Source organism: Phascolarctos cinereus, unplaced genomic scaffold, assembly GCF_003287225.1.
Source record: "Phascolarctos cinereus isolate Bilbo 61053 unplaced genomic scaffold, phaCin_HiC Scaffold_5;HRSCAF=322, whole genome shotgun sequence".
Classification (NCBI taxonomy): domain Eukaryota; kingdom Metazoa; phylum Chordata; class Mammalia; order Diprotodontia; family Phascolarctidae; genus Phascolarctos; species Phascolarctos cinereus.
Window position 1 is genome coordinate 27,427,087 of NW_027555958.1, and position 22,922 is coordinate 27,450,008.

General features: G+C 45.1%; 1 protein-coding gene across 4 annotated transcripts in view; it reads left to right on the forward strand.

The window, feature by feature from the left end:
- Window positions 1-4,725: 4,725 nt before the first annotated feature.
- The window catches only part of TPST1 (tyrosylprotein sulfotransferase 1), a 118,338-nt gene continuing 100,141 nt past the window's right edge, over window positions 4,726-22,922 (forward strand). The window contains exons 1-2 of one of the 4 annotated variants that reach the window (XM_021007009.2): window positions 4,727-4,948; window positions 9,498-9,540. The gene's annotated coding sequence lies outside the window, so the exon portion shown is untranslated. Of the gene's footprint in view, window positions 4,949-9,497; window positions 9,541-22,922 lie in introns of all 4 variants that reach the window. The other 3 variants (XM_078154731.1, XM_021007008.2, XM_021007010.2) reach the window with 3 other exon arrangements.

The following is a 22,922-nucleotide window of genomic DNA, read 5'->3' on the forward strand; positions in this document are numbered from 1 at the left end:
CCACCGAAAGTAAATTCATTATGGATGTCGCAAGAAGGGAGCTGTTTTGCTAGAGATCCTAATAGTGAGTCTAAAGATCCAAGGGCAGTAATCTATGGATTAGTTAGTCAAGGACCATAAGGAACTCCCATCAGTCAGAGGACACCCTGTGGCTAGAGCTGGACACGGAACCAGAGCCATTCAGAAGTGGCCTCCAGCATAATTAAAATAGTCTTTCTGAATTGCCTTCCTTGTCTAGGCCCTGGGACCTTAGCCTAGGCCTGCTTGGAGGAGCCTCCAGTGACCTAACATAAGGCATCCAGCTGCGAGTTGTAAAACTTCTTCCCTGGGGAGGCTGAGGATGTCCAGGAGAGGCAATGTTCTGTTCGGGGAGTTTCTGCAGGGCTGGCATCTTCCTGAGGCTCCTGACAGAAGATTTGGAGCCCAGGGAATGGGAGGAGGATGGCAGTGGAGCACTGCGAGAGAGCCAGCTCATTTCAGTTGTGACCCAGTAATTTGCCTCGTATCCAGGGCACCTTGGATTTGTCTGAGATGCTGACAGATCTAAGGTATCCCTTATCACACCTTTGTTACTTTTCCTTCTTCCTGAGAGTACTCAGCAGGCACCTAAGAGGTCATCTTCATTTCCTAAATGTCCTGCTCTGGGGTGGGGGGTGCTTATGGTATTAAATCAACCAATCAGCATTTATTACTAGGAAATAAGCACTGTATTAGATGCTGGGGATACCAGATAAAGAATTAATCAGTCCCTGCCCTCAAGGGCCTTACTGGAAGAATGTAACACACACAAAGAAGTAAATATGAAATGTATACATAATAGATACAAGGTGACTTCTTGCAGTGGTTGGGAGAAGCACTAGTCCCAAGGGGCATCAGTTAAGGCCTCATGCATACAGTGATATTTTTGAGGTAGAAGCAAGGAGGTAGTACATTCTAGGCATTGGATAGAGCCAGCGGAGGGTCATGGACTCAACAGATGGAAAGTCTTGTGTGAGGAATGAATTAATGAATAAGCATATTTTAAGGCTGAGGATGTTCAGAAGAGGCAATATTCTGTTCAGTGAGGGTCTGCAGTCACCTGTGTCCACTATATGGGCCTTGTACATGCAAGACATAGTACTAAGGAACAGTAGTTCGGCTGGCACGGGAAGGGGAGTAATGTGTAGTAGGCCAGAAGAGGTAGACACGTGAGCTGGATCATAAAGGGCTTTCAATACCAAAACAGAGGAGTTTGTATTTGGAACTTTTTGAACTAAGAAGTGCAGTGGGCCGATCTGCATTGTAGGAGTAACAGGCAGTGATATAGAGAATAGATTAGCAAAGGGAGAAAATTGAGGTGGGGCAACAAATTAGGAATCTGGGCAACAGCCCAAGAAATTAGAATCAGTGAGACTTGGTAACGGATTGGGTCTGAGGGGGGAATGAGAGTGAAGAGCAGAGGTTATGAAACTGGGCAATTAGAAAAATGGCAGTACCCTTTACAGCAATAGGGAAATTAAGAGGAGGAGTGAGAAAGATTACGAGTTCTTTTTTGAGCTGAGTTTGAGATGCTTTGCTTTTAGGACATCCAACTAGAAATGTCAAATAGGCAATCGGTGGTATGGTACTTGAACTCAGGAATGGGAATGGGGCAGAATATTAAGTTCTAGGAGTCATCTGTCAAGAGTTGATACTTGAACCTATGAGAGTTGATGAGGTCAGTGAGAATGAAGAGAGAGAAAACTGAAGGGGAAATCCACAACTAAGGGAGAGGGAGACATGGATCATGGTCACGGAGACTGAGAAGGAGCAGTTAGACAGTAGGAGGAGAACCAAAAACTAGCATTGTCATGAAAACCCAGAGAGGAGAGAATGAATATTTAGGAGGAAACAGTCCCTATTTGTAGCCGTGATCTCCCCTCCAAGCTGCCTTCCGACATCTCCAACTTTCTGCTATATACCTGGTTAAGGTGTAATTCCGGAAGTCTTTTATAAAATCTCTCTGATCTGGAATTTGGGTTCTGAAATGACAGACTCTAGATGCCTGTCTTTTTTAGCTGGTTTCACACCTCCTAGAGTCACAGTATTAAGGTCGCCAGAGCCTCAGACTATCAGCATATTCTGCCTTGAGGCCCTAACAGGTAAGTGAAAAATTTTTTCTTGGGGTTGGAGGTCATTTCAAAATTCTGGCACTGCTGGGTTTGGAAGACACGAGTTGCTGGAGGCTGATTGGAGCTGTGTGATTGGGAGTAAAATGCTTGGGGATCTCTTTGGGGGACAGGTGAAAGCTTTTAGGCAACAGGCTCAACAACATGGCTCTTAATTATTCTTCCAAGTCTCAGGTTCTGTGAGTCTGTAAACTCAATTTCAATTCCTGGTAAGATTCTAGAACATCATAGAACCTCTTGTCCAACCCATATCTTGAAAAATACGTATCCCTGCAACATACCAAAAGCGGCCATTCAGCCTATGTTTGAAGATGGCAAGGGAAGGGGAACCCTCTAGCAGATCTCAGAACATATTAATCCAAGCCCCATATTTTATAGATGAGGAAACTGAGGCCCAGGAATGTTAAGTGACTTAGGATCATAGATTTAGATAGGAATGGACCTTAGAATCCATTTAGTCCAGTCTCCTCCTTTTACAAATGAGGAAACCAAAGCCTACTAGAGGCTATAGACAGCTTACCCAAAGTCATACAGAGTGGCCATGATTTGAACCCAAGTCCTCTGACTACAAAGCCTGTTCTTTTTTCACTGTGTCATAGTTTCTTTTTTTTCTTCTTCTTTTTTTTTTTGGCAGTTGGGGTTAAGTGACCATATTGTTTCTTGAAGGCTCAGAGGATTCAAATTCCTGCTCTGACATCTACTGCCTTTGTGATCTTGGAAAAGTCACCTAAACTCTGTAAGCCTCAGTTTCCTCATTTGTAAAATGGGTGGGTTGGGCTAGGTGATAGAGAACAGCTGAAAGAACCTAGCTTTGGAGTTAAAGGATCTGGGATCAAATCTTATCTCTCATACTTATTACTTGAGTAGCCTTGGGCAAATCACTTGGCCTTGCTGAGTCTTAATTTCCTTAATTGTAAAAGGATGAGATTAGACTAAATGGATTTTGGGGTCCCTTCCACATCTAAATTTGTGATCAGATGCTCCTAAGTCACTCAAAATTCCTCCTCTGTAAAATGAGAAGTTTCATGAGGTTGTGGGTTCTTAACATTTTTGTATCATGGACCCCTTTGGCAATCTGGCAAAGCCTAAGGGTTATTTTCAGATGAATATTTTTTTTTTACATAATTGAAGGAAATGCTGCATTTCAGTTAGAGGTTATCGAAAATAAATATGTACTTTTTCCCCTCATCCAAATTGACAGACCCTCTGAAATCTACCCACGGACCCAGGGGTATACTGGAATCAGCTTAAAATGCATTGATACCTTGGATCAATCAGCAAAGGCCGTCAGTCAGAGCTTGATTTATTGCTTTGTTGATTGTCTAGACTTAAGAAAATGATGGGGAAATGTTAATGATGCATTTTAAACTAAAAAAAAGCATTCAGAATACAATTTTTTAAGACAGCCAGTTGTTAAACATTACCATCCCCCCCATCCCCCAACGTGGATCCCTTGGGGGAGGAGGGTGGGGTCTCCGGGCTGCAGTCTGAGAAGCCTTGTATTAGATCGGTTCTGAGGTCCTTTCATCTTGAAATGTACAATCCTGTGATTCCAAGTCACTTCACTTTGCCCGGTTTCCCTTTGCTCATTTGTAAAATGAAGGGTTTGGGCTAATTGAATTTTGAAGACCCTTCTGTCTCTTAATTGTAACTCCTTCTCTCTGCTGAATATCTCCAGTCTATATCTATCTTGTTTGCATGTTGTCTCTTCTATTAGACTATGAGTTACTCGAGAGCAGGGATCGTCTTTTGTCTTTTTTTTTTTTTTGGTGTCACAGTGCTTATTAACACAAAGCTTAACATTTGCTAACTGGAAATCTATGATCCTATGAATTTAAGTTACTTAACCTCCCCGGGCCTTGGTTTCCTTATCTGTAAAATGGATTCAATTCAATAAATATTTATTAAGCACTTACTATGTGCCAGGCACTGTGCTAAGGGCTGGGAAGAGAAATAAGAAAAAGAAAGACAGTCGCTGCCCTCACAGAGCTTACAATCTTAGGGGCCGCAACACACAAAAGGAAGCTGAAAAGTGTAGGAGGAGTGGGTCGGGGCTCCAGGGAATACCTGGGGTTGGACTAGATGGATTTTGAGGTCCCTTCCATCTCTGCATTTATGATCTTATGATTCTAAGTAAATTTTCCTCTTTTGGTCTCAGTTTCCGTCTCAGTAAAAGGCCAGGGTTGGTCACTAAAGGATTCCTAGGGTCCCTTTGTGCTCTACAGCTATGCTCCTAAGATCTCTAAACCAAGACTATCGGATTTAAGATAGGGGTCTCAGGGGAGAGTATCCCAGGGGGACATGACCCGACCCCAGCAGCCGCTGGGCTCAGCCCCTCCCCCCACCCGCATCACTCAGCATCTCTTCATCCCCCTCCCTCCTCCCGCCCCACTCGGTCCACTTAGACTCCAGGCTGGGCCGGCTTAGGCCCCGCCCCCCTAGGGCGGGCCAGCCAACCGGCATCCACGAATCAGCGCGGCCGAGACGTCCCGGGGGGCGGGGGCGCAGCCAATCAGGGCGCGCCTGTGATTTCCATGGCAGCCGGGGCGGGAGGTAGCGGCGGCGGTGCGAGCTGCGGGCCGGAGTCGCTGCTGAGGCGGCGGCGAGCGAGGAAGGGGTTGTGTGGGCTGCGTCGGCCGTGCCGGGCCGGGCCGGGCTGGGCTGGGCTTGGCCGGCGGCGGCGGCGGCGGCGGCGGCGGCGTCGGGCCGGGAGTCCCGAGCGCGGCGGCGTTTGCGGAGAAGCGGCTAGCGCACGATGCCGATGCCGGCGCCAGGGGGCGGCCGCTGCGCGTCCAGCCCAGGTGAGGGGGCAGCAGCCCGGGTCTGCCGGCTTCCCTGCACCCCGCCCCCAGCCTTGTGCTCATCCCCCCACTCATCTGGGCTCCGGGGTCCCCTTGCCTCTCATCCCTGGCTCTGCGTCCCTGAACCCCGCCCCCAGTCTGGCTCTCCCCCCAGGTCATTGGTACTTCGGGGTCCGTCTGCTCCCTGCCCCCATTCCTGTCTCCATCTGTGTTCCTGCACCCCGCCCCCAGCCTTGTGCTCATCCCCTTACTCATCTGTGCTCCGGGGTCCCCCTGCCTCTCAACCTCATCCCTGTCTCTGTGTCCCTGAACTCCGCCCCCAGTCTGGTTCTTCCCCTGTTCATTGGTGCTTCGGGGTCCCCCTGCCCCCGTCCCCATTCCTGTCTCCATCTGTGTTCCTGCACCCCGCCCCCAGCCTTATCCTCCTCCTTTATCTGTGCTCTAGGGTCCCCCTGCCCCTCATCCTCATCCCTGTCTCTGAGTCCCTGCACCCCGCCCCCAGCCTGATCCTCCCTCCAACCCCGTTCATTGGTGCTTCGGGATCCCCCTGTCCCCAGTCCTGTCTCCCTCTGTGTTCCTGCACCCCGCCCCTAGCCTGGTTCTTCCCCAGTTCATTGGTGGTCCGAGGTCTCCCTGCCCCCTGTCCCCATCCCTGTCTGCATCCCTGAACCCCGTCCCAGCCTTGTCCTTACCCCTCATTTGTGCTCCGGGGTCTCTCTGCCCCTCATCCCCATCCCTGTCTCTGTCCCTGCACCCCAGCCTTCAGCCTTGTCCTGCGCATCGCCTCTTCTCCCCCATTCATTTGTGTTCCGGAGTCCCTCTGGCCCTCATCCCTATCCCTATGTTATTTCTGCGTCCTTACATCCCCGCCCCAAGTCTTGTCACTGTCTTCTCCTTTCCCTCCCTCTGTGTTCCGGGGTCCCCCTGCCCCGCATCCCCATCTCTGCTTCTACTTGTGCCCCTGAAGTTCCACCTTAGCCCTTTCCTTCCTGTCTCCTCCTCACATTCATCTGCTCTCTGGGGTTCCCCTGCTCGCTGTCCCACCCTGTGTCTGCTTCCATCCCAGCATCCCCCTCCAGCGTTGTCCTCCCTATCTCCTCCGCTGCCCCACCCCCTACTCTGTGCTCTGGAGTCCCCCTGCCCCTCATCCCAATCCCTAGCCCTGTCCCTTATTTCCTCCCCTCTCTATGCCTGGGGCTCTCCCCAATTTCAGACTCTGCTCAGGATTCCAGCAGCTCATGCTTCTCATCTCCAAGTCTGGTTTGTTAAGTGAGCCACGTCTGTCCCTAAACCTGCCTAATACCTAAACCTCCCCCTCCAGTCATCCCCCTTTCCCCTCTCTCCTCCTTAGGAGCCGCTTGGTCCTTATCCAGATGTAGGGATATAGCCCTTATCCACTAGCACCCCTGATGTACATGTTCCTGCTCCAGTCTGTTCTTTGGCCTGCTCTGAGTTCACTCCTTCCTGAGAGCCCCCCAGGTTCTTTCCCCCTCCCCTGGTAGACCTGTCTTACTCCACCAGGGCTCTTGTCTTTAATCCTGTCTAACCATCTGTGCTCCATGTTACCCTCCCTGGTTCTTTCCAGGTTCCCTGCATCTGCCCTCCCCCCTCCCCATCTCTGTCTGTACCCTAAATCCTCCAAGCCAGGCTCTGTCTGGGAGGCTCCTCTACGTCCCCTCCAATCCTTGTACATGTCAGGGATATGCCTGTTATCCATTTCTACCCCTTGTCTCTGTCCCTTGTCCCTCCTCCCTGCCTCTATATCTGGTCTCTTGTCACTTTCCTTCTTCCTTGCATCCTGGTCTGTGCCCTGCGTCCTTCCCCTTCCACCCCTGGGCATGCCATATATGTCCCACTTCATCCTAGGCTCTGTCCTACACCCCTCTGGGAAGCCACGGGCCTTGCTCCAAGACTATCCTGTTCTGCGACCCATACCCCACTCCCATCTCTAGCTCTGTCCAAGATGCTCATGTTCCTCTTCTCCCAGCTCTGGCCCTTATTTCCATCTTGCGGGGCTAACTTCCCCCAGCTTATCTGTTCCCTGCACCCACTTTCCTGGCCTGTGTCTTGGATCCCTCCCCTTTCACTTCTTTGCCCTGCTCCGTGTCCCTTTGCTCCCACATCCCAGGCCCTTCCCCAGGTCACACCCCTCCCATATCAGTTTGTGCCTGACATCCCTTCTTCCCCACGATCTCTGGCTCAGTCACTGTCCCCAGATCCTTTTCCCAACTCCCAGGTTTCTTTTCATGTGCTAAGTCCCGACCCCAATCTGTTTCTCCAATCTCCCTACCATAATTACACCTCCCAATTATGCTCAGCATCCCTGCACCCCCCTTGCTTCATAGCTGTGATCCTATTTCCTTCCCCCCAACCTCCATCCAAGGCTATCCCTCTCATATCCTCACTCCTCTCTTCCACCCCATCCTGCTCCATGGCCTATAGCCCTTCTCTTCTCTTTCCCATGTATTTCTGCCCCTTGCCACCGTTCTTGTTCCAGCTGTCATGATCTGCTCCTCCCTTCTGTCCTGCCTCTTGGTTTCCTTATATCCTGGGCTGGTCCATATCTTCCCACCACTTGGTTTTTAGCTCCCTCTCCACCCTAACCAGCCTAGTCCATACTTCCCACCCCTCTATTCCTAGCTTTATCCCACATCCCATTCCACCCCTAGGCTTTGCCCTCCATCCCTCCTATCCTGGCCTGGAGTTACGGTTATCTCTCTTCTTTCACGTGTCCTGATCTCTGTCTCTTCCCGTCCCAGGTTCTGCTCCACAATCCGCTCCTCCCCCCCCAGCATCCTTTTCCTTCCTTCCCCAGGCTGGCCTCCCTGTCCCTCTAATCCCTGCTCTCATCCTGGGATTGGCTTCCTGTCTCTACCCTGTGATTCTAGTCTGTGCCCACCTTTCCTTCTCTGGGCCTTCTCTGGCAGCCCCTCCTCTCCCTCTATCCTAGGGTCTGCCCTACATTCTCCTGGCTTCAGGGCTCTGTCTAGCATCTTCGCCATCCCAGGCTGTAACCTGAATCCCACTCCCCCATACACATTGTTCCCCTTTCATTTTAAATTGTGTCCCAAATCCTATTCCTCTCCCCTCTGTTCCTTATCCCCCAACTTACCTATCATGATTCTGCTTCTAATGCTCCCCATCCCTTAGTCCTGCTTGCCCTTTGTCCCTTTCCCTCCTTATTATGTTAGGCATTCCACCCCCTTCATCCAGGAATATGCTCCTAATCCTCTATCCTGAGTTCTACTTCCATTCCCCTCTCCCAGTTTAAGCTCTGGCCTGCATCCCTCCCTCCCATCTTTGCTCCTCACTCCTGGACAGGATACCTCATCTCTTTCTTACCCTTGGCTCTTGTTTGAGCTCTTTCTTTGCCCCTGAATCCTGCCCTTCTCTATACATCCTGGCTCTGCCCTAATCTCCTGCCCCAGCCCAGAATAGAGGCATCATTTTCTGTTAATGGCCTCATATTCCTGTGGCCACCCCTTCTCCATCCCTTTAGCTTTCCCCTAAACAGGGTGCTGATCTCCATTATTCTTTGCCCAGAGGAGCTCCTCTCTTGTCCCTGTCTGCCTCTCCTTGGCCTTATTGTTGCTCTGTTAGTCTTCCATAATTTTTCCAGCCTTTTTCTTTCTTTGACATTAGGGTTTCTTTTTCTTCCTAGTAATCTTAGTTCTTCTCCTTAGATGTACCTCTGATCTGCCTGTCCCATCATGTTTGCCCCTTCTGTCTGGACTTCCTTGCCTCCAGACTCCTTCCATTTTGCAGTTGTGGCCTGGTTGGACTTGAGACATGAGTTTTCCTGTTTGCAGCTCAGCTTGGTGGTGGCTAAAACTGAACATTGAATGTTTTAATAAATGGACGACTCTGAACTAGACAGGAGCACTTGGGAGCCCTTGGTGGTGGCCAAAGGGTTAACTTTGCAGTTCATTGTCCATGCTGTTGTCTTTGACCTTGCTCTACATACCCTTTCATGTTTGTTGGTCTCCCAGTGGTTGCTGCTTTGGAAAGGGCCATGGTCACTGTTACTTCTTTCAGGAAAGTTGGTGTTGTTACCACCATGTATATTTGCCAGAGTCTTCATTGCATCTTTGGAAGAAAATTCCCCTGAATCCTCCCTCACCCCTGAAACAAGCTGTCAAGTCAAGATAACCACTAGATGTACTCTTCAGGCATATTAGATAGACAGAAAGGAGAGCTGAAAACCCCACTCATCCTGCTGGGCCCCTGTAAGTCAAAAGCAGCTATGTTTGGAAGCATCTTAACATAGTTGCCAAAAGGATTTAATTTGCTTAAGGGTCGTGGTTTGGGGGCCCTCACATCTTCTCCTCTAAGCCAATGGACAGAACGCCATACCCCCCACTTCTCCCTTCCCTGGCATCCCCACCTTTTCTTAGAAAGTGGGAAATTGATCCGGTATTGGATTAGTTAAAGTTAGTTGGAAAGGACCCTAACTAGACGGTCTGTAAGGTTGCTTTCCAGCTCCAGAATTCTAAAAGCTTAAGATTTATATCATTTAGTAAATATTGTAAAACCTCTCTTGAATTCACAGCTCTGAAGGCTGACCAGCTGCTCCTTTCTGGGCTGCTTTGCAGGTCAGTATTCTTACTTGCACTGTCATTCTTGTTTTTAAAACCTTCTTAAAGTTTTTATGAAACGGCAAAGACTTTTTAAAAAATTAAGATTATTTTGGCACAGTCCAAGTGCTGATTGATTTAAGGCTAAGGCTGTGCCAGTACTAGGGTCAGCTTTACTTAGGCCTTTACCTGTTAAAAAAATAAGTCGTTCATTGATTTTAAATATTTGGGATTTGGTTTTGTTTCCTTTTGCGTTTTAAAAGAAGGAGCTCTTATGTTAGTTTGTTAGGGTTAGGAATTTAAACATAGTGTTTGTGACCGGTTGAAAAGTTCATTGTAAAGTAAGACTTGGCAGACATTGTAAACGAAGAGGCATGATGTAATTATTTCTTCTAAACCATGAGATAAGTTGAAAAAATCGTGCATGCAATATGTGAGAGGCAATAGAACTTCATTGATCTCACCAGAGAAGGGTGGTGGCGATTCAGGGACACTGGTTCTGAAATTCTATTATTCTCGTCTCAGAAAATATCCGTAATTTCTCTTGTCATTGTTGTCATTGATGTAAAAACTTCCTAATCTCTCAGGCCTGTGATAGAAAGGATATCTCCTGGACGATTCTCTTTCTTCCTGTCTGCCTTTCTTAGCACGATCTTGTAAGCTGTTTTTCCCTTCAGTGGAGAAAAGGTAACTAGAAGCACCTCAAGATTTGGGGGGCCAGAAGAGTGCCAGATATTTGGTGTTGCCATGGATGCCTTTGATTTATTTGGTGAATATTTATGAGCATCCGCTTTGTTCTTTGTACTTCATTAGGCACTGTGGGATATGGGGAAAAGTATAAGACAGAATGGACCTCATAAGGAGTTTATAGTCTAGTTTGGGTAAGCAAATCTGACATGTGAAAAGTTCTGTTTATAATCAATTATGGTCATTAGACTTGGAGTCAAAAGCTGTGGTCTTAAGTATCAGTTTTACCATTTACTATCTGTATGACCTTGGACAAGTCAGCCTCTCTTAATTTCAATTTCCTGTGGAGGAGGTATAATGGTGCCTACTGCCCTTCCTACCTCCAAGGGCTGTCCTGAGAATCAAAGGAAACAATGGGTGTAGAAAGGCTTTCCAAACAGTAAAGTCTGTACAAGTGGAAAGTATGATCATTTGTTTCAGTCAAGTCAAAGTGATGTATATCAGATATGATTTTCCCGTAGAAACAATTTTATAATAGGAAGTTATATTGCTATATATTATTATATTGCACCAAGGATTTAGTGCCCAACTTTTTATAGGAATGATTGTCAGCAAACACTAGTAAACTCGTGTTTACTCGAGAATGCATTATCTCCACACTTTCCGATTTCAGTCAACACACCATAATTCTTCTGGCATCCCAGGTGCATGATCTCAGCATTATCTCTGATGCTTCATTCTCACTTACCCCTTGTATCCAGTCAGCTACCAAATCTTGTCCTTTCTAATTCCATGACATCTCTTGTACTTGCCAGTCTTTTCCAGTTCTCCAGCTACCATCCTAGGTCAGGCCTTTATCGTTTCTCACCTGGATTATTGCAGTAGCTTCCTGATTGGTTTTCCAGCCTTGGGTCTCTCCACTCTAATCCATCTTCCGCTCAGGGGCTAAAGTGATTTTCCTCATCATGTAGTTCTGACTGTTTACTCCCCTACTCAGTAGATCCCTATTACCTTTAGGATGGAAAGGAATAGCATTTATTTAGCCCTTACTGTGTGCCAAGCACTGTGCTAAGTGTGGAGGATAAAAATAGGAAGGCAAGACAGTCCCTGCTCTTAAGGGGCTCACAATTTAGTTGGGGAGTTAACACATATAAGAAAGTTCAACTTCATGACATGGAAAGGCCAGAGGTCAAAGGTCCAGAGGTCAAAGCAGCAGAGACAATGGTGAAGCTCCATGGGCCTTGGGGATCAATAGGCAGGACAGATGGTTTCTGATCAATGATTGTTGAGAAAGGGGTAGTGAGCCCAAGGGTTAGAGTGGAATGTGGCTGTGGGTCACTTCAAGCAGAAGTGGAGAAAAGTGGTTCAGTATCCAGCCAAGAGTGAGCATACCTGGGGGGAACTAGGCAGTGCCATTTGGGATGGAGAAGGGGAAGGGTTCTCCAAGTCCTGTTCCTGCTGATTTGTTGGGCCTGTTGGTGGATGGGGCTGGCGGGATCTTGAAGGGGAAGGAAGGTCCCTGGCTCCCGATGGGGTCAGCTGCTCCAGGGGGTTAGCAAGTCTTCCCTTTGGTGGGATCAAATATAACCTGCTTTGTTTGGCTTGTAAAGCCCTTCACGCCTTGGCCTCAGCCTGTTTTTCCTGCTCAGTTATACATATTCCTCTTCTTACACTCTCCAGTAGTCAGATTGGCCTTTTTGCCCCTTCTCCCACAAGACACGCTGTCTCCTATCTCCAGACTTTTGTACTGGATGCTCCATTCCTGGAACATACTCCATTCTTGCTTCTCCGTCTAGCAACCTGTGTTTCCTTCCACAGTCAACTCGACTACCACCAAGCTTTACTTGACCTTCCCTGACCACCAGCAACTAGTACCATCCTCCAGGTACCTGTAATGTGTATATATTTTGCATATGCTTGCAGGTACAAGTTGTTTTCCCTCATTAGAAGATAAGCGCCTTGAGGTATGGGACTTTCACTTTGTCTCCCCACCCCCTAGCATATTGTTTGACCCATTATAAGTATTTAATAAATGCTTACTGAGTGAATGACCAACTGCTTCAGCAGCTATAAGAGATATGTCTACATACTGTACAAGATACTAGTTCCTATCGTGTACCTAAATTAAACAGAGCGAAGCACTAACCATTTATGTCACAATGTACTTAATATGATACAGTATCTACTAGCCAAAGGACCTTTTGTCATTTCTGCCTTAGGGGTATTATTTTTATTGTTATTATTGCAACAGAAGGCCAATCAGCACTTTCATCCATTCAGAAAGGCTTCTCTGAGGAGATTTTGACAAGTATAATTAAAGAGACTTTGGGGAAAACTTAGGATCCCATTAGCTGTCGTTAGAGTGTTGGATCTGGAGTCTGGAAGGCATTAATTCATATTCTTCCTTAGACATTTACTAGCTGGGTGGCCCTGAGCAAGTCACTTAACATCTCAGCCTCAGTTTCCTCATCGGTAAAATGGGCATAATAATAGCTCACAGAGTTGTGTGAATCAAATGAGATAACATTCGTAAAGTGCTTTATAAATTTATATAAATATTATCTATTATTATTTTTGGCTTTTTAAGAAACAGATCTAGGGATGCCTGGCTAGTTGTCCTCTTTTTCTTTTACTTGAAGTAAGCACAGGCATTTAAGATGAAAGTTGTTGGTTTTCCTGCAATTTGAATTCTTGAAATTCTGTCTCAGAAACTCTGATAACTTTACTTTTTAAAAATTAATTTATTTTTAATTTTCAACATTCGCTTCCATAAGCTTTTGAGTTTTAAATTTTCTCCCCCTCTCTCTGTGCCTCCTTCCCCAAGGCAGCATGCAATCTGATACAGGCTTTACACATACATTCCTTTTAAACATATTTTCACATTAGTCATGTTGTAAAGAAGAATTAGAACCAACAAGAAGAACCACAGGAAAGAAGAAACAAAACAGAAAAAGAGAGGAAATACTATGCTTCGATCTGCATTCAGACTCCATGGTTCTTTTTCTGAATGTGGATAGCATTTTCCGTCATGAGTCTTTTGGAATTGTCTTAGATCCTTGCATTGCTGAGAAGAGCTAAGTCTATCAAAGTTAGTCATTGCATGTGTGACTGTTACTGTCAGCAATGTTCTGCTCACTTCACTCATCATTAGTCCATACAAGTCTTTCCAGGTGTTTCTGAAGTCTGTTTGCTCATCATTTCGTAAAGCACGGTAGTATTCCATTACATTCATATGCCATAACTTGTTCAGCTATTCCCCAGTTGATGAGCATCCTCTCAATTTCCAATTCTTTGCCACTGCAAAAAGAGCTGCTATAAATATTTTTGTACATGTGGGTCCTTTTCTCATTTGTATGATCTCTTTGGGATAGAGCCCTAGAAGTGCTATTGCTGGGTCAAAGGGTTTGCACATTTTTATAGCCCTTTGGGCATAGGGTAACTTCACTTTTGTTCTGGTCTTCTGTAAGGTATTCCTCCTGCCTCATCAGTGCCTGAATCAATAGTAATTTGCACTAAGATCCTCCGTGTTGTTTCACCGAATTAAGAAGCCTGAAGATTTTTGTTTGAATAGGGCGAGACCTGGAGCACACAGGGAGCTGAATCTTGTCACTGTGATCATCACCATCAAAGATGGATTGAGGGCCTACTTTGATCCTAAAGCCACCAGATGAGACATCTTTCCTTCTCAGCCACAAATCCCAAGCAGCAATTTCTAACACTGGACTGAAACCATCACTCGCTAGGGTGCTGATTTTTCCTTCTATCGGTTATTTTTAAGGATTGAATCCGGGGCAAGAGAGCATAATGAAAGGAAGGAAGCAGGAATTTAGGAATTTATTGAGTACCTACTATGTGCCAGGCACTGTACTAAGCACTTCACAAATATTATCTCATTTGGTCTTCACAACAACCCTGGAAAATAGGTGCTATTTTTACTCCCATTTTACAGTTGGGGAAACTGAGGCTGATTTAATATGCCTGATTTAGACATAAAAACAAATAATAACAAGAAAGTAGGTCAGAACGTATATATCTAAATAAGTGTCATTCCTTTTGAAGTGTTTACAACAGGAAGCTCTCTAGTTTTGGAACTTGGGTCTCTTTGGGGTATTGCCTTCAGGGTCCTAGGTGAGTAGCCAAGGAAGTCAGTCTCCACACTCTGTAGTCACAGGACACTCTCCTTCGGTCCATTGGATTTTCCTGTCCTCCCCTCCTGTCTCTCTCTGTTTTCCCATCCCCTTTGCATAGATCGGCTCTGCTCCTTCTAGCCTCCCACTGCCGTAGTGGCTAGAGGCCTTCTCCCGCACAGCTCCAGGGAGCTTGACCAACACTGTTCGGGCTGTGGAGGTGAGAGCAACAGTCCTGCAGGACGCGGGGCAGCGTGCTAGTTTGTTCCAAGTTATGCTGGTTGTGTTGTTCGTTGCTAGGAGCCTCGGCTTGCAATCACATGTACTTGTCGACCTCCTTACTCTTTCTGCCAGCATTGTTACCTTAAATAAGAAGACTTTACTGTGAACAAAAAAGTTTGAGAACCAAGAGATAGACTGAGGTTGGGAGGAGGAAGGGGGGCGTCTTGAGAAGTAGCTGGATCCAGAAATTGCTGTCAGATGTGCTTGTTTGCTTTCTGTCATATAGATGGGATCCGTATGAATGGAAATGGCTAGGAGTTGAATGGGGCAAGTGGAAGAATAGCTCTATGATTAGTTAAGTTCCATTTCACAAACATATATTAAGTACCTACTGTGTGCAAGACAGCAGTAGTTCGGTGGTGTAGACAGAGAGCTGGTCTAAGAGTCAAAGTTCAAGGACCACCTCTGACGCATGCTACCTGACCTCTTGGCGTTCCAGGGCAGCCTGCTCAACAGAATGGTTGCTGATTTGTTTTGATAGAGGAAATTTTCTCTCTAGTAGTTCCTTATATCACTGAAATCACAGATTTTATTAATATATATATTAATATATATGGCACTATGCTAGAGATACAAAGACAAAAATGAAATAAGTTCTGTGCTCAAAGAACTTACATTGTACTGGGAGATACAACACATACATGGGTAAATATAAAGTGTGTATGAGTTTGAATGAGTGAGAGAATACCAATAACTGGAAGGGGGAAGGGAAAGGCCCATTGTAGGAGGGGGCTCCTGAGGTGTGCTGGGGAGGAAGCTGGAGATAGAACAGGCTAGAGAAGAGAAGAGAGTACAGATGTGGGAGAGCATTTCTGCAAGGGCCCAGAGCTCCAGGAGGTGGGATTCCTTGTACAAGGAATATCTAGCAATTTGGCTAGAATGGAGTGTGCATGAAAACACGAAGTGTGTCTAGAGAGGTAGATGGGGACCACGTTGTGGAGGGCTCTAAATGTCAGGCAGGGGATTTTATATTTCATCCTAGAGTCAAGTGGGAGCCATTGATGATTTCTGTGACAAGGTCAAATATGTGTTTTAGGAGTATCTGTTTGGCAGCTGTATGGAGGATTGGTTGGAGAGAGGAGAAATTAGGCAGTTAATAGATTATTACAGTCATTCAGGCAGCAGTGGGTGAGGTTCTGCTCTAGAGTAAGGCTGTGTGAGTAGAGAGAAATAGATGGATATGAGATGTTGTGGAAGAAGGCTTGACAGGGCTGGGCAAACCATTGGATATTAAGGTTGAGTGAGAGGGACGGTTAAGGTTGACCAGAGTTGTGAATCTGAATAACTGGGAGGTTGGTGGTGCTATGAGACAGAAATATGGAAGAGGGATGGATTTGGGAGAAAGTATCTGTTCCATTTTGGCTATGTAGAAGACATCCAGTTGGATGTGGGTCTGGAGTTCAGGAGTGAAATTAGGTGCCAGATAGATCATATAGCTCATAGAATTATGGGAGTGCAGAGGAGGGAGTGATCTGGAGTTGGATTAAGCCTTGAATGATGGGTAAGACTTGAGTAAGTCCTAAGAGGGGAGATGGTATTCCAGTAACTTAGCAAAGTTTTTCGATTGAGTGGCAGATACTTGCAGAGAACTATACTAGGTGCACATAGGACATTAAAATAGGTGACTCAGACCTTTCCATTAACTCCCAAATATTCTATAAACTTGAAGGCACCAGAGAATAATTACAGAACAAAATATGTCAACTATACTGGATATTGTAAGTATAAGAACAGAAATACTGGAGGATGCAGACAAAAGTACTGATTTGCATTGGGATAATGGGGGAAGGTGAACCTTACCTGGTCTTCAGGCTTGCCATAAAGTTAGAGGTGGGAGGGGGGTAGGAATGTGTGTCCCAGGTGAAAGGATTGCCTTAACAAAAGCAGCTGGAATATATTAATATCTAATAATTATGAATATCATTGGGAGTGAGTGAAATGAATTTAAAAGCGGTAGATAAGCAATATATCAATGCATGGTTATTGAATTGGGCTGAATATGGATTTTGAGTTTAAATGATGAAATTATAGTCATTTCAAACCCAATTGGAAAGGTGGGGAAAAATTTAACATCTCTGCTTACTTTATTCCCTGAACTTCCTGCATACAAATAAATGGTGCTGATATTTATATGCTTTTTGCAAGTCCCTGAAAAATCAGCCCTGATGGGCTTAATTGAAAATGGACTCTAGAGTTGGTCTTAAAAGGTATTATACATAGACATCTTAGTGTTTGTAGTTCAGTCATTTCAGTGGAGTCCAACTCTCCATGACCCCACCCATTTGGGGTTTTCTTGGCAAAGATACTGGAGTGGTTTGCCATTTCCTTCTCCAGTCTCAGTGTTTAGGAGGGCATAAATCTACTGTATTTATTTATTTGCCTTAGTCCAAGTGTGTTGTCCCCAATAGTTGTGGTTCTGATGATAACTAGCATTTCTATAATGCTTCAAGGTTTACAAAGCACTTCTCATGCATTGTTTCATTTGAGCCTACTGACCCTTGGCGGTATGTGCTAGCGGTATTATTATTCTCATCCATGGAGGAGGATGTTGAGGCATGTGGAGATGAAATGAATTGGCCATGACCATTCAGCCAAAATGGGGCATTTTTAAAAGGGAAAAAAGGGGTAAATACATGGGAAGGCTGTCGTTTAGTCATTTTCAATCCTGTCCAACTCTTTGTGATCCTTTTTTTGGGGTTTTCTTGGCAAAGATACTGGAGTGGTTTGCCATTTCCTTCTCTAGCTTATTTTTCAGATGATGAAACTGAGGCGAACAGGATTAAATGACTTGCCCAGCAACTAAGTGTCTGAGACCAGGTTTGAACTCAGGAAGATGAGTCTTCCTGACTTTCAGGGCTGGTGCTCTATCCACTGAGCCACTTAGCTGCCCCAGGGAAAGTAATTATACACAATTACTGTATGCCTTTTCCCCCCCCACTGCATAAGTTTTGAAAGCATTTGTTTCAATTAAAACGTAGATGTTTTATTCATGTCATCATTTTCTCTCTGTCTTTATTGCTTTATTACTCTCATTTTCATTCTTTTGCTAACAACATGATATTGGACTCTTAATTAGGTACAAGCCAAATTTTGAAGGAAAATGTTATTTGAACCAATATAGTGAAAGACTCTGCGTTAGGTGCTGTTTGTTTTTCACCCCACCCTCCAGGTCATTAACTGATGAAAACAATATCAGGTGAAAGACAATATTTCTATAGAACTGGGAGTCCCTGGGTTCCCAAATCCATTATTCAGCTGCAGAGCTGCTCTGTTGAGATCCAAACCTTCCCTGGATTCCTGAGCATCGCAGCAGAGTTGTGAGAACTGGAGACAAGCACAATCTGCTTCCTGTTTTAGTGGCGGCTGAGAAAGAAGCTAAGGAAAGAGTTGGTTACTTGGGCATTTCAGTGTGTTAGTGAAGTGAGGAGCTCTTTCAGCACCAGGCTCACAGTACTGTGGGAATCTGGTGACTTGGCCAAAGCTGCTTGGAACTGGGCAGTGGGCTAGGGTCTGCTTTCCTGGAAACGTGACTGACCCTGAAGAAGGAGGCAATCATTAGAGGGTTATGATGGAGGAAGAGCAGGGACCAAAGAGGATGTGGTTTATGTTTTGGGTATTCCTGAGAATCAAACTCATTTGTTATAACCCTGACATTTAGAGACAAGGATAGCATTCATGTAACAGGAAACTCTAGACTCTGTGTGTGTGTGTGTGTGTGTGTGTGTGTGTGTGTGTGTGTGTGTGTGAGAGAGAGAGAGAGAGAGAGAGGGAGGGAGGGAGGGAGAGAGAGCGAGCGCACATGAGCTGGTCAGTCAACAAATAATTATTAAATATCTGCTAGATGCTTAACATTGTTAGGCATTTCTAGGGTGTATGTAGGGGAAACAGAAATATAAGATATGACCCTCAAAAAAGTTGCAATCTAGGTACTTGTAGATACAGTGAATTCAAAGTACTTATTGTCACTTGTCTGGCAATTAATCAAAGACTGCTTTTAAGTCAACACATATTTATAGTTTAAGGCATCTTGCAAGACTTTGAGATTACAAAGGCTAAAATGAAACAGCCCCTGCCCTCAAGGAACTTACATCTGAGACAGGTAACTATAATGCAAAGTAGGGTATTATGGGCACAAGGAGAGATCCTTGAAGTACTCTAGGAAAATTTGGGGAAGGATACTTATCTGGAGGAAATAAGAAAGTTTTCACGGAAGAGTCCTGCCACTGTCACCTTGGACAAGTTACTTAGCTCTCTGGGCCTCAGTTTCCTCATCTGTAGGATCATTGTCTGTCTTATTCCATATTCGTGCATGTATCCTAGGTCTCAATTCTACACCCTCTCCATTCCTCTCTTTATTTTCTCCTTATTGGAGTGTTCATCAGGCCCCGTGGACTCAACTATCATCTTGATGCAGATGACAACTAAATCTACAGAATCAAACCTGACTCTTCCACTTAAGTCCCACATCTCCAACGTCCTGCTGAACATCTCCCCCAGAGGTCCCATAGGCACATCAAACTCAAAGGGTCCAAAATAGAACACATTGTTTCTCCCTAAATTCCATATTTCTTTTTAAAAATATGTCTTTATTGCTTTTTGCAGGTATTTTTTTGCATCACCAAAATTTCTCCCAGTTTCCTTTTCCTTTCTCCTCCCTTTCTCCTTCTCTCTTAAAAAAGAGAAAAAAGGCTGATTAACACATTGAAAATATCCAAAAATACATGCAGTGTATCATAGCAGACTTCCAGCCTCTGCAAAGGAGTATTCTGGGGATGTCTTCTCCTGTCTCTTCTTTGGAGCCATGCTTGTTCTTTGTTAAATTCACATCATTCGCTGTTAATTATTTTGTGTTTGTTGTCTCTAACTACATGGTTGTAGTCATTGTGTATGTTAGGTTTTTTTGCCTCTGCTTATTCTGTTTTGCTTCTTGTGAATGATCGTGTCGGTCTTTTTATGCTTTTCTGTATTTGTCTTTGTCATTTCTTAAAGCACAGTGATACTCCATTACATTCATGTACCACAATTTGTTTAGCCATACCTGGATTGTTGGGTAGCCAATTTGTTTCCAATTCTTTGCTACTACAGAAAGTGATGCTAGAAAATTTTCTTCTTACCAATGACTTCTTTGAGATATAAGCCCAGTGATGAAATCTCTGGGTCAAAGAGTATGGACATTTGACCCTTTATTGGTATGCTTTTAAATTACTTTCCAGAATGGTTTTATTAAACCATTAAACCACCAACAATGCATCAGTGTGCTGATCTTCCCACAACTGCCTCCAGCACTGACTCTTCCTATCATTTGTCATCTTTGAAAATTGTCAGGGTGTGAGGTGAGACCTCAGAGTTGTTTTGATTTGCTTGTCTGTGATAATATTAGTAATCTGGAGCACTCTTTCGTCAGGTCATGAATTATTTGAAATTCTGCTTTTGAGAACTTTATTCATATCCTGTGACCACTTAGCTATTGGGGAGTGACTTTTGGAAATGTATGGATAGGTAGGTGTTTTGTTGTTGTTTCGTTGTTTTCCATTGTGTCTGACTCTTTGTGACCCCACTTGGGGTTTTCTTGGTAAAGATCCTGGAGGGGTTTGCCATTTCCTTCTCCAGCTCATTTGACAGATGAGGGAACTGAGGTAAGCAGGGTGAAGTGACTTGCCCAGGATCATACAGCTAAGTGTCTGAGGCTAGATTTAAACTTGGGAAGATAAGTCTTCCTAACTCCAGGCCTGGTATTCTATCCACTGTGCCACCTAGCTGCCCAGATAGGTAGGTAGGTAGGTAGATGGATGTAGAAATATCTATACATATATCTATATAAATATATACATATATAAATGTATGTATGTGGAAAGATACATATACATCAAAAGTCATATATCTAATCTCTATCTCTATCTCTATCTGTACACATACACGGATGTCAGTTGTTTGTGTATCTTCTATGCCCAGCCTTTATCTGAGAAATATGATACAAAGACTCTTTTTTTTTCATCATTCAACTACTCTTCTCATCCTAGGTGCGTTAATTTGTTTTTCAGGAAGCTTGTTAATCTCATGTAATTAAGCAGCAGAAAATCAATACCTGCTTTGTTGCATCTTAGCTTTAGAAGCTGCATTGAGTGTACGGTCATCTTTGAACAAAAAAATCGTGCACCAACTCTCCCTCCATTTAAGTCTTGGCTCGGAGCCTTTTCAAGTTAAACAATTTACCATCAGTGTAGTAAGTGGCCTTGATACCATTTTCATCTTCACTGAAGGCACCTGACAACATGGCTGAAAACATCATGCTAAAAAGCATGGGAGCAAGCTCACAGCCTTGCTTCACTCCACTGGTGACTGGGAAAGCTCGAGAGCAGCCCTCACACCAGAGGTACTAGTCTTCCCTGAACACACTCTACTGGTCAAACCCTATGTACGCATTAGAGAAATCACTGTGGCTGCTAAATGGGGGACGGGCCAGAGTAGGGTAGACTTGAGGTTGGGAGACCCCAGGTAGGCCATTGCAATCACCTAGAGATGAGAGGGGCATGTGTGAGTAAAGAGAAGGGGTTGGTTACAAGAGATGACATGGAGGTAGAAATGGCAAGATGTGGCTACTGACTGGTTATGTGGGGTCAGAGACAGTGAAGAGTTGAGGATGACCCGAGATTAGAAAACCAGGAGCCTAGCGAGATGTTGGTGCCTTTGACAGAAACAAGGAAGTTTGGCAGAGGGGTAACGCTGTCACCATGCTGCCTCCTGAGAGCACTGGCTTCTCGGAACTCCTCCACTACCACTGGCCTGGACTAGTCAGGTGGCTTGTCTTGTATCATCACTTAACTTTTCACGTGTCTATACTTGGTCCTCCCAACTGGATTATTGGTTCCAGTTCCTCAGTCTATGAGGGAAGGGATGGTGTATTATCTGTCCCCCAGAGTAAATGCTCAATACTTACTTATCTGCTGATGGTTGAAGTGACAGCTTGGGGGCTCAGTGCAGGAACACCAGGGAGGTGGCTATTTAATGACACAAATGGGCAATAGCGGCCAGTGACAGAAAGTACTTTGACACCAGGAAACTTTTTAAAAAATAAATTTGATCAATCTCTTTTCTTCTGACACCACTTACATTTCCCAACGTACACCTCCTTCTCCTCCCTCCAGAGAGGCATCTCTTATGACAAAGAATAAAAAAAGAGGGAAAAAAACTTTGCTGAATCTAAACAACAAATGTCCATGTAGTGTTCTACACCTGTGAACTGTCCCATCTGCAGAGAAGGTGGAGATGTAAATATCTCTGTGTATTTCTTCTCTGGGATGAACCCTGGCCATATAGCATTAGATTTTACTACTCTGGAAATGCATTGTAGAAGGCAGCTAGGTGGCACATTGGATAGGGACTAGACTTGGAATCAGAAAGACTTATCTTCGGGAGTTCAAATCCAGCCTCAGGTACTTACTGGCTGTGTGACCCTAGGCAAGTCACTTAACCTCTGCTTGCCTCCATTTCCTCAACTGTAGAATGAGATAACCCCATTTACCTTGCAGAATTGTTGTAAATCTCAAAGGAGATGATATTTGAAAAGCACAGTGCCTGGCACACAGTAGGTGCTACATAAATGCTTATTCTCTTCCCTTCTCCTCCCTTCCCCTACTTGTAATGCCTTTTGCTTTCAGTCTTTATTTAACTCTTTAACTTTGTCCTGTATTTTTCTCTTGTTTCTCTTAATTAGATAAGCTTTTCAAAGGCAAGGCCTTTGTCTCATATTTCATGTTTGGCACCTAGAGTAGTAAACTTTTTCACAGATATTTGTTATCTGCTCTCCTGTGGCCAGATCAAAGATCTGCCCACGTCTGCTTGGCTGTCTTCATTCTCAGAGGGACTGCTTTCTGTGGTTGGGGCAGAAACTGAGAGTAGGAGGGAAGTAAGGGCTAAGGTGGGAGAAGCAGGACACAGGGAGGTAAAGGAAAAAAGGACCTTTTTGGTAATAAAAGTTCTATGGACTAGTAGCAGTTAGCCCCGGCCTGGTGGCTAGGAGACACTTAGTAAGTCTTCGTTACAGTTAGGTGAAGAGCTTTCAGGGGCATGTGCCCCTCTCTGTTTCCCTTCCAGCCCAGCTCCCTGCCCAGCCTCTTAGGCCCCCTGTCTCCTGCCTCCTGCCTCCTGCCTTCATTAAACCCCAGTTGATAAGAGCTTTGACAACAATTGTTTCAGTGTCTTCGTTGGTAGGAGGGAGAGTTCCAAGGGTGAGAATGAGTGGGTGAGTGAGGGCGGTGACTCGAGGGTCTTAGATTTCTGAGCATTATAAGGGTCGTTCTTATG